The sequence below is a fragment of the Odocoileus virginianus genome, chromosome 7 (genome assembly GCF_023699985.2).
Source record: "Odocoileus virginianus isolate 20LAN1187 ecotype Illinois chromosome 7, Ovbor_1.2, whole genome shotgun sequence".
Classification (NCBI taxonomy): Eukaryota; Metazoa; Chordata; class Mammalia; order Artiodactyla; family Cervidae; genus Odocoileus; species Odocoileus virginianus.
In genome coordinates, this window is record NC_069680.1 from 6,266,872 (window position 1) to 6,278,874 (window position 12,003).

General features: G+C 46.0%; 1 protein-coding gene across 13 annotated transcripts in view; it reads left to right on the forward strand.

The window, feature by feature from the left end:
• The window catches only part of MFSD13A (major facilitator superfamily domain containing 13A), a 31,958-nt gene that overhangs the window by 10,911 nt on the left and 9,044 nt on the right, over positions 1 to 12,003 (forward strand). For 2 of the 13 annotated variants that reach the window (XM_070470080.1, XM_070470090.1), the window contains exons 1-3: positions 6,922 to 7,025; positions 9,850 to 10,010; positions 10,310 to 10,684. The exons of 2 other annotated variants lie outside the window; for them this stretch is intronic. The gene's annotated coding sequence lies outside the window, so the exon portion shown is untranslated. 9 more of the 13 variants (XM_070470082.1, XM_070470081.1, XM_070470083.1 and 6 more) reach the window with 9 other exon arrangements.

Genomic DNA, 12,003 nt, shown 5'->3' on the forward strand with positions numbered 1-12,003 from the left:
AATGGGAGCCAAGCCCAGGGCTCTGTTCTCTTACTGTGTGGAGGGAAGGGCTCTCTCCCCTGGACTGAAATCTGGAAGAATGCAGTTCTGGGTCCAAAGCGATGCTGTCTCAGTATGGAAACGCAGAAGAATCAGAACCAAAGGTCCGAGGGAGAAATTGAGTCCTGATGACATCATTTGAATCCTGGACTTTGAAGTTATGTGAGCCATTAAATTCCTTCCCCCCCCACCACCAGTTTTTTAGGATATAGTTGGTATACAGCACTGTATAAGTTTAAGGTATACAGCATAATGATTTGATTTACATTTATTGTGAAATGATTACCACAATAGGTTTGGTCAACATCCATCATCTCATATAGATTCAAAAAAATTTTCTTTTCCTTCTGATGAGAACTCTTAGGGTCTACTCTCTTAACAACTTTCAGATATACCATAGAGCAGTGTTAACTTTGGTCACCATGCTGTACTTTACCTCCCTAGTATATATTATCTTATAATTGGAAGTCTGTATATTTGATCAGCTTTATCCAACTTCCCTCTCCTCACGCTGCAATAAATTCCTTTCCTGCTTAATCTAGTTTGAATGGAGTCTTTTTTTGTATATGCAACCAGTTTTGTTTACTTCATATAAACTTAACTGCAAAAGACACAATGAAATGGGCATTTAAAAGATTATACCAAAGCACCATCATGTTAGCCTTTGGAAGATTAAATGTTTATTATACTGTGGAGTGGGGTCTTCTGTTGTTTGCATCAACAATACACCCTGAGTGTTTTTCCCCCAGAATTTATGAAAAAATTAAAAATACAGCAACCTGAGGAGTGTTTGATCAGTGATCCCCATGATCAGAGGCTCTTTTTCAGGCAAAGTAGAGGATGGACTGGGGAGAGAAAGATTGGAAGCCAGTCTCGGAGGAGGTTCACATCCTAGTTTAGGAAAACTGACAACCAGAACAAGATCAGGGAATGAAAAAGACATGGGAGCAGATTCACCTGGACTTGACTCCAGGTGAATCAACTGCCTGGATAGGTAAAGGTGGATGCACATGTTTTTAGCTTGGTCACCTGGATGGGTAGTCAAGGTGATTCTGGAGATAAGAAACATGAGGGGGTGACAGAAGTTGAGACAGTGCTGAGTTCTGGTGGGACATTTGGAGAAGACTATCTAGCAGCAGTTTTATATTCAGGCTGGAGATAGGAGATGGGTTGGTCATGAAGGAAAGGTAGTAAGTGAAGTTACCAAAGCTGCTGCTGCTACCCTGGCCCATATTACATACACTGTGTCATCATGGATGCCAATTTGTTGGGTTCCACTTATGCCTTTTGAGGGCAATTGAGGTATAGTTTATGTATAATATTGTAAGTTTCAGGTGTACAAATAGCAATTCACAATTTTTAAAGGTTATATTCCACTTATAGTTATTATATTTGACTCTATGTCCTGTATTGTACTATATATTCTTTTTTTTTTTTAACTTTTATTTGCATTTATTTTCTGCGGCATTTATTCCCGGGCCATAAGTTTTTGTTTCTTCAGTTTCTTCTGGGCTATCTTTTTCTTCTGTGCAACCTCCTCTTCTGGTTTAGGAACAATCTGTTCTTTTTCAGTAAGGATCATCTCAATGTGGCAGGGAGAGCTCATGTAGGGGTTGATCCGACCGTGAGCTCTGTAAGTCCTGCGCCGCATCTTGGGGGCTTTGTTCACTTGGATGTGCTCAATGACCAGAGAATCTACATCTAAGCCCTTAAGTTCAGCATTACTCTCTGCATTTTTGAGCATATGTAGTAAAAATTCAGCACTCTTTTTGGGCCACCGACCCTGCGTCCAGCCCCACTGTTTGGCCTGTGCACACCTACCAACTCCACCATTGTAACGACAGAATGGCACACATTGCTTCTTTAAAGTGACATCCTTCAGATACTTGGTGGCTTTTCAGATATGCATACCCTTTATGGCCTGGGCAGTCTCATGAGTGTTCTTAAAGTGAACACGAAGATTTGAACCTCTTGATTTGCATGATTTTGTGGGGTTTTCTGGGTCGAGTGAATAGCGCACCATTTTCAAGGGTCAGCTCAGGCCGCTTACCGGAAAAAGGTGTACTATATATTCTTGTAGCTTATTCATTTTATATATAGTAGTTTGTACCTCTTATCTCTTACCCCTATCTTGCCCTTCCCCTTTTCCTTCTCCCCACTGGTAATTTGTTCTGTATATCTGAGTCTTTCTTGTTTTGTATATGCACGTTTGTTTTATTTTTAGATTCCACATATAAATTAAATCATACAGTGCCGGGGTCCAGCCCCAGCAGGATCCAGGGAATACCCTCAGGATGAATGGCATCGGCGAGAGATAGAAGACATGTGAGACCAGCCTTGATAGGGCCAAGTCTGCGAGGGAGAGAGAGAGAAAGAGAGAGAGAGAGAGTGAGTGACCAGACGGGGGGTGCAGCTGGCAGAGTCTGGCAATGCTTTATTTTTTACCGTAGCTTTTATACCCTAAGTTAGTACATTTCTAAGGGGAAGATAGTTTAACATTACGTCAGCTTGTCCTTCACGAAACCAGGGTGTTTTCTGCATACTTCTTTGTTTATGAGGGTCTTGCATATTATCTTCTGGCCTTGGGGCCTATTAACATTTTATGCAAGTCAGGTGAATGTAAACGTATTTTCTGTTTCTCTGGTGACCTTAACTGAAAGGTAGCAGTCTCATAGGGCAACAGTACAGAGTAGAAGTATAACCTTGTTAACACAAAAATTAATCCTTCTGCAGAAGTTGTCAGTTGCATTTATCTAAGAAGTTTACCCCACACTGACTCTGCGATTTTGGTGAGGCAGCTTCTGCCTAGCACTCCTGGCTGACAATTAACAACCATCTCATTGTTACCACACTAGGGCTAAGTTCTTATTTCTCTAGATCTTTAACTATATTAACAATGGTTTCTATAACACAACCTTAGCACATTAAAAGCAAAAACACAACAAGAAAAACACAGCAAGCAAAACACAGCAAGCAAATGTCAACCCAGTAACCACCATTAGAATAATTTTTCTTATGTTTTCTAATAGGACTCCTCCACCCCTCAAAAAGGCTCTATGCCTATTAGGGCTTTTATATAATCAGGTTCTTTATGCTATTTTATGATTAGGATAATATAAGCAATCATGCATATTAGTACCAAGGGCATAAATGCATTTGGCTAACAAACTACCAGCAAAGGAGTTTAAATTAAAACACTCCTTTCACCCTGGATAATCTCATAAAATACCACCACCTGGGAAACTTATTGATTAAAGTTCTAAATTGATTCTTATTTGGGAAGAGATCGGGGAAGGCCTTCTGTCTGTGTCACAGAAATTAGGGAGTAGTCTATTGAAGCAAGCATCAGAAAGACAGATATCATCTTTAAGGTGAGCGCCAGGGGCAGCTTTTCGGAATCCCTGAAAACCTGATCCGCCTTGCCTGTCAGGTTTTCTCCTCATGACCTTGTCATGGGTGGGATCTCGTGAGCTGGCCTTTTTGAAACCCCTGAAAACCTGATCCGCCTTGCCCATTTGCCCATCAGGTTTTCTCCCTCATGACCTTGTCATGGGTGGGATCTCGTGTGCCGTCTCCCGGCAATACAGTATTTGTCTTTGACTTATTTCACTTAGTATGATACATTCAAAGTCCATCCTTGTTGTTGCAAATGGCAATATTTCATTCTTTTTTTATGTCTGAGTAGTATTCCATTGTGTGTGTATGTGTGTGTACCGGGACTTTCCCAACAGCTCAATGGATAAAGAATCTGCCTGTAATGCAGGAGACACAGGAGACCGGAATTCAATCCCTGGGTCAGGAAGATCCCCTAGAGAAGGAAATGACAACCCACTCCAGTATTCTTGCCTGCAAAATCCCATGGACAGAGGAGCCCACAGGCTACAGTGCAAAGGGTCGCAAAGAGTCGAACACGACTGAGTGACCGAGCACACAGCATATATATATATATATATATATATATATATATATATGGGCTTCCCTGGTAGCTCAGAGGTTAAAGCATCTGCCTGCAATGCAGGAGACCTGGGTTCGATCCCTGGGTCGGGAAGATCCCCTGGAAAAGGAAATGGCAACCCACTCCAGCATTCTTGCCTGGAGAATCCCATAGACGGAGGAACCTGGTGGGCTACATTAGTCCATAGGTCGCAGAGTCGGACATGACTGAGCGACTTCACTTTCACTTTAGGTTGCTTCCACATCTTGGCAATTGTAAATAATGCTGCTATGAACATTGGGGTACATGTATCTTTGCAAGTTAGTGTTTTCATTTTTTTCAAATAAATACCCAGAAGGGAATTGCTGGGTCATATGGTAGTTCTATTCTTAGTTTTTTGAGAAACCTCTATACAGTTTTCCATAGTGCCTGAATGAGTTTATATTCCCATCAACAGGCAGTCTTGGTTTTGAAGTCCCTCTTGCCCCATATAGTGTATGGCCTGATGAGTTTAAGTGAATACATGAAAAGAGTACTGAAAGTGGAAATTTGGGGTACCCTCTCTCTGACTAAGAAAGCCGTGGAAAAATGTGCCCCAAGGAAGGGGCCTGAGGAGTTGTTAGGTAGGAGGAGACTATGGTGGAACCCAGATGAAAGAGGTTGGAAGCCAAGGGAACAAAGAATTTCAGGGAGAGAGAGTGTCTCTTTCCCACGATCCAAGGACTCTGATAGAACTTGAGAGAAGTGACGTGATCTTCAGTTGTACCACATGTCCCCTCCCAGTTATCTCTGTGCTTGACAACTGGGAAGGAAATCAGATATAATCACAAGCCTGGTGCTGACACAAAAGGGTAACTTGTTACACTGTCTATAAAATAAGAGGCTGAGGGAACACCGAGTGTAACTATGGGGCATTAAGTGCAATATAGAGGCCAAAGCCTTCTCTGTAAGACCACATCTAGTTCTCACCCCTTGGCAGCTCAGCCCATTTTTCTGTTCCCCCACTGGATACCCAGGGATGGCTAAGCCAGGATTCAGGGTTGCTCTGAAATAAAGGTGCATGCATTCCAGAGATGGAATGCCAGAAAGACTCCTTTAGTCAATTTATGGAGGACCTACTGTATCAGACTCCATACTGAATGCTGGGTTTCCTGCTTTCTATTCTCACAGCCAGGAGAGCATAGACAGGGATAACGGGTAGCAATGGGAGAGAAATGGAAGTCTTCCTTCTAGTATTGAGGGCTTTCTAGAACATAAGGGATTTCAGCAATTGCTTGAAGTCTTTAGAAGAGAGATGATGCCTGTGTGGCCAAGGGGGGAGGATATAGGTGGTAAGAAGAGGGTGTGAAGGGCAGGATTGGGGAGGAGGAAAATGAGACAGACTGGTGGGAAATGGACGCTGGGGGCAAGGTTCATGGGGCCTCTGGGGCTCTCCAGGAACTGGGTGAAGAGACTTTATCCCTGGACACTTAGGCTCTTGTGCTGGACTGTTTGCAACGGGTGTGCCCTTTGCAGTGGGTGCCACCCAGGTTGTCAGGATGGAGGATAAGGATAATATTCCTGTTGACAACAGAACTCTTAACACCCCTATTTCTCATTTAATGCCCACAAAATCTAAGGAGTAAAACAGAGACTCACAAAATGATAGTTCCTGTAAAAGTGGTGGAGACAGGGAACTGAGTCCCAAGTCCCCCAGAAGTCAAAAGTCATGATCATTGCCCCTTATCCCAGGGTAGGGAAGCAGCAGGACTGGAGTCTGTGCTGTCTGACTGCCTAGAAACCTAACTAGGCTTACAGGCCTATTGAGAGAAGACATGGGACATCCTCACTGGATTGAAGTGAAGTGAAATGAAGTGAAGTCGCTCAGTCATGTCCGACTTTTTGAGACCCCATGGACTGTAGCCTACCACACTTCTCCGTCCACGGGATTTTCCAGGCTGGATTAGACTGAGCAAAACAAAACTTGACTTTCAGGTCCTGGGAAGGGGTAGGAAGAGGAAAGACTCGTAAGAGTCAGGAGACCTGTGTTCCAGCTTGTCTGGGCCGCTTGCTTGCTGTGTGAAAGTCATTGAATCTCTCCCCCACCTCAGTTTCCTCATCTGTAAAATGGGATAATAGGACCTACCTCCCAGGGATGACAATGTTACTCAACAAGATAATGCATATAGAGTGTTTAACACAGCACAGGGCACATTCTAAGAGCTCAATAGCCTTATAGTTTACTATTGTGTGCATGCATGCTAAGTCACTTCACTTGTGTCCAACTCTGTGAGACCCCATGGACTGTAGCCCACCAGGTTCACGGGGTTCTCCAGACAAGAATACTGGAGTGGGTTCTCATGCCCTCCTTCAGGGAACCTTCCCCACCCAGGGATCGAACCCGCGTGTCTTCAGTCTTCCGCATTGGCAGACGGGTCCTTTACCACTAGCGCCACCCGGGGAAGCCCACATTTTACTATTAGCAGTATAAGGAGGCAGGGCCGCTTGGTTGCTCTCTCAGGGTCTGGTGCGTGTGACCTGAATCCTGGTGTCCACAGCAGCTCAAGGTGGGCGTGTCCACTCTTGGCTCACAGTCCAGCTTCAGGGAGTCCCAGGTCGTGCCACCGTCCTCTCCTTATCTGTCTCAGCTGTGCATCCAGTCACATCACAAGGCTTGAAGGAAGGCACTGAGCTCTCTTGATTCTCCGAATTAATAGTAAGGAAGGAGGGTGGAGAGGACGGGAAGCTCTCATAAAAAGTTTATTTGAACTGAAGTGACATTAAGGCTTCGTGGAGGTGAGAGTCAGGAATTCAGGCAACCTGCCCCGTTTTTTGCTAGCGTGCACATCCTCTCCTTGATCCCTAAGGGCAAAGGCCCATAACAAATATGGCGGCGGCAGCCTCGGGCTCCAGCACCTGCCTAAACTGCGGTCCCAGGAGCCGCGCGGAGCCAATCGCTGGGTAGGGGCGGAAGAAGAGGCTGGAGAAGCTACCGGCGGCCCGCGCGCAGGCGCACTGACTGGCACCTGGCTCCCGGCAGCCGTGGGATTAGGCTTCGCGTGCCACAATTGCGGTGAGCGGCTGGCCGGCGGCCGGGGCTAGCGGGCGGCGGGCCGGACTGGGGGCCAGTTAGACACGAAGGACGCACCGAGGCGGGCAGGAGTGCTGTCTGCTCTGGAAGTCCTCGGGGCTGTCTTTCGGGGTTCCTGAGGTGATCTGGTTGTGGGCTGAGAAAGTGCTTGGGTGGGAAAAGCTTGGGCTCAAGGGGTAAGGATGGAATTCTTGCAGAGGGGACCCCCTAGAGGTCGCCGGCTGCTTCGGGCCGGGATCCATTTCATTAACATAATGGCCTTTAACCCTGGTGATGCAGTAGAACCTATAGGGGAACTTTAAAAGAACACTGATGCTGGGCCCCATCTCTAGAGATTCCAATTTATTTAATTGGTCGGGAGTGAGGCTTGGGCCTTGGTATGATTGAGCAGCTCCTCAGGTGATTTTAATGTACAGACAGGCTGGAGAACCGCCACAGGGTTCAGCACCATGGTTGATCCCAGACTCCTCTGTGGTTTGGAAGGGGTGGGTGGTCTTGGGGTGAAGTTACTGACCCTCCAAGGAAATGGTCCCAACTCCCAATAAGGTGAAATTGACTCCTAGCCTAACAAAGAGGATGGGCACATTAGTCACTGCATGGAAAGTGGGTACCCTTCCAGGGTGGGCCTCCCCAACAGCCCTGCCAGAGGTTGTGGGAAGACTCAACAAGGAGACAAAGGGGATGTGAAAGAGGAAACTCAGCAGACAATTCAAAGGTCACCTTGTTGAAAAAAGGACACCCTTAATATTTGCATAGGGTTTTATATCTTTAAAATTCGTTTAATACCCCCTGGGGACAGACAGGGAATGGAATTTTTCTCCTGCTTTGCAGATGTAGGAATAAACTAGTTAGTGAATGGCTAGTTAGTGATAAGGTTAAGACTTGACCCAGGGCTCCCAGCTCCAAATAATGCTTTCTAGTAGATTTTTTTCCCTCCATACTAATTGCTTCTCATACAGTCTCTAGTCCTTCTGAAGCCCCTCACCCCAGGGGCCCTGTCTGGCACTCTCCGTTTCCTCTACCAAGTTTATCAGCCCCCTACCCACCATAGGCTGGTTCAAAGATCAGGGAGCTACTCTTGTTTCTATGCTTTTCTAGTTATTTCCCAGGAGCCCGATGGGGTGAAGAGGGGAGCAGTTTTGAAAGATGCGGGGGGGGATCCTTCTAAAAATCTTTTTCTGTCACCCAGCCACCTCCAGTGGCCCCCACCCCCCTTTCTGTTGTCCTCAGGAGAATATCTTGTGTGTGGTTTCCAAGCCCTTCCTAATCTGGTGTCTCTGTCCTGAGCTCCCTTTCCATATTGTATCAGTTTTCCTTAGCACAGGGTGAAAGCTTAATAAATGTTACATTTTGTTATTATCACTGTTCCTCTTTGTTCACCTGTTGCCTTGCTGTCCATGTTTCATATCAGGCTTTCCCAGGTTGCCTCTTTCTGACTTCTACATCAAGCAGAGTTGAGGGGACAGTGGGATCTGGGGGCCTCACTCCTCCTATGGCTGCTTTTTCCCTCTTGGGCTGGGGTTGTCCATATGAGCCTTTTCGGGGCAAATTGACCTGCTGGGTATTAATTAAAAAGCCAGTATGTGGTGAAGGAGCCTGGTGAAGGCTAGAGCTAGAAATCAGGAGTAAGTGTGACCTGGCCCCGCCCATAAGGAGCTTGGGGGATGGAGGAGGGTTTGGGAGACCTTTGGATCCTGATACAGAATATTCAGCCAAGGGATCTGAAAAAAGGAGAGAACATCTAACATGGTGTTCTTGAGAAGGTTTGTGCCACTGAACTGGCCCTTTCTCAGATAAGCAGGATTTGATAATGATTGTGGTGGGTGATGGGCAAAGTGATGTGAGAAATGATGAGGGTTTTTCCTTTTTTTTTTTTTTTGGCTCAAAAGCATCTGTTTTGAATCTTGGCTCCAGCACTTAATAGCTCTGTGGTTTGAGGCCAGTTACTTATCCTTCAGAGCCTTGGTTTCTTCACTTACAAGATAAGGATAGAAATAGTAACAAGTTGTAAGGATACATGATGATGGGTGTCAAAACCAGGCATATCTTATATGCCTGAGAACTGGTATGTAGTTACATCTAAAGTGTTTTAGGTGAAAGGAACAGCATGAACTAAGGTTGGAGGTGGCATTCAAAAAAGAATTTGAAAGATGGTAGGATATTCCAGGCAATGAGAAGCATCAATGTTTCATACTGAAAAGACAACTTCAATCCTGGACTTGCCAGAAGACAGGTACTGAAATCCTTTAAAGCTCCTAAAGCCAAACTTCAGAGAAGTGAAAAAGAAAAAGAATAGTTACATTTTATTGAGGGTCTTCTAAATGCCAGGCACTAGGCTTGGTGCTTTATATACCTTTATGCATTTCAGCCCCACAGCAATCTCAGAAGTTGGCTTAGATCCCCACTTTATAGATGAGGAAACTGAGGCCCCGAGGGAGGGAGTGGCTGGATCAAGGCCGCACAACTGGGGCCATACCTGCCGCCGTTGTGGGGGATGGGCTCTGGGGCCTCCGGCAGGCTCTCCTGGTGTCAAGATGAGGGTGGAGTTGGTTGCAGGTTACAGGATATCTCAGTCACCTTATACAGCTAGGCTAGTGTGGGCCCCAAGCTGTTCCTTCCCAAGAGAGACAGGGCTGTTGCTCTCTGTGGGGGTGGATTGGGGGTGGTGTTTTGCGGAAAGTTTTCACTTTCGTCTCAGGTTCAAAGGATTTGTTAACAAAATAAGCCTCTTGTTATATATGAATAAATAATACCAGTATTTATTAGAGAGTTATCTAACCTACTTTTGATATACTAACATTAAAAGAAATGAGAAACAGCAGAGGATACATCACCAAATTGAATTTTGACCAACATCCAGATTGAGACAGCGTTGGAAAGTCCCATGACACAGTGCATCTGGAGTCCCGGTTGGGAAAAGGTCCCAGGCATCGCATCCGCTTCGTGGGTGAGACTTCAAAAATTGAGGTTCGGAGTTCCCGCTCATAATCCCTGGATGCAGACTGATAACATCGTCAGTCTATAGCAAAAGCAGCTCTGGTTTTATGTTAATGGTGTTTGTTTTGTGGTGTAAAACTTGGAATGTTGTTAAGCCTGGGCCATGGTTGGTCAGGGCCTCTCAATGGGCTCAACAATTTCAAGATTTGTCCTCTATCTTATCTATGGTGCCACAGGACTTCCACTCACAGCAGATAGTCAGGGCAGTATCCAGGCAGGTTAGAAGCAAGGTCAGAGACCTGGTCTGCCTTGTCTCTGAAGCCTAACAGGTGGGACTTCCCTGGTGGCTCAATTGGTAAAGAACCTGCCTGCAATGCAGGAGACCCATGTTTGATCCCTGGGTCTGGAAGATCTCTTGGAGAAGGAAGTGGCAACCCGTTCCAGTACTCTTGCCTGGGAAATCCCATGAACAGAGGAGCTTGGTGGACTCTAGTCTATGGGGCTGCAAGAGTCAGAAACAACTTAGCAACTAAACCACCAACAGGTGGGGAGGGCTAGCAGAGGAAGAAGTTACTGATGGAGCATTACAATCTGGAATAGAAACTGCTGAGTGACCCCGCATGCTCCTCCCGCAGCTGTCTTTCCTGGGCAAAGGCTTACCTGGGCAGGGTGCTTTGCCTCTAGATCTAGTCCATGGTTTACAGGTTTGTCTCTGGTACCCCTGAACATTGTATATGCTCCTGCTTCTTGCAGGCCCTCCTCCTCTAACTTTACCTCTTGTGCTTTTTTTCCCCCTCAAACTCCCTTGCCACACGAAGGACCTGATTACCGGCATATTCCCCTGCTCTTACTCTGATCTAAGTGAGCCTAAGAAAAAGCCAGTTTCTTGGCATATTTCTGTTGGTGCTCTGGGACTTACTAATACTCCCTTTGTTGGTGATCAGTCACTAAGTCATGTCCAACTCTTTTCGACCCCATGGACTGAGCACGCCAGGCTTCCCTGTCCTTCACTATCTCCCGGAGTTTGCTCAAACTCATGTCCATTGAGTCTGTGATGTCCATTGAGTCTGTCACCATCTCATCCTCTCTTGCCTCCTTCTCCTGCCCTTAGTCTTGCCCAGCATCAGGGTCTTTACCAATGAGTCAGCTCTTGGCATCAGATTGCCAAAGTAGTGAAGCTTTATTTATTTATTTTAGTAGTGAAGCTTTAGAATCAGTCCTTCCAGTAGATATTCAGGGTTTATTTCCTTTAGGATTGACTAGAATTGATCCTTTCAAATTGTAATACTGGAGAAGACTCTAGAGAGTTCTTTGGACTGCAAAGAGATCAAACCGGTCAATCCTCCCTGCATTCCTGTAAAGATAGGCACTGTTACTTTCATTTTGCAGGTGAGGAAACCAAGGTTCAGACAGGCTCAGACCTTACCTGTGGGTGCAGTTAGTAGGAAGTGCAGTTGAGATTTAAAACCAGGCTCTTCTGATGGCAAAAGTCATACTTTTTCCATCTCACCACACTTTGAGGTTTTCCTCTACTGTTGTCCCAGTGTGGGTGCAGGGAGCTGGCGGCTGGGGACCTTGCCTATAGAGTCCACCTTCTCCAGTAACCAGGGCAGGTCACTGGACATCTGGGTAGGGGTGCCAGGAGGCTTCACCCCCTTTGGACAAAGGCTTTCAAGGTGAGCGAGGGGAGTTCTGAAAGGCCCTGGGGAGTCAGAGGAGGTGACCTGAGTTAAGGGTAAAAGCAGAAGCATACATTGTGCTTTCTAGGCGCAAAGCACCTTTAGATTAATCCCCATCTCATCCTGGTGTGGTGCATATGAACGGTCTGGGAGGCTTGATAGTGATAGTCTGTGAAGTTCCGGTGCTCACTGCACTTACTGTGCTCACCGTGTCGAAGTCTCTTCTCACTGACTGCTGACCCTAGCCTTAGGAAGGTTGGCTTCCTTGTGCAATTCAGGAAACAGGCATGGAGGGGTTAACCAAATTGCTACAGGTCACATGGGTAGGAAATGGTAGCGTTGGG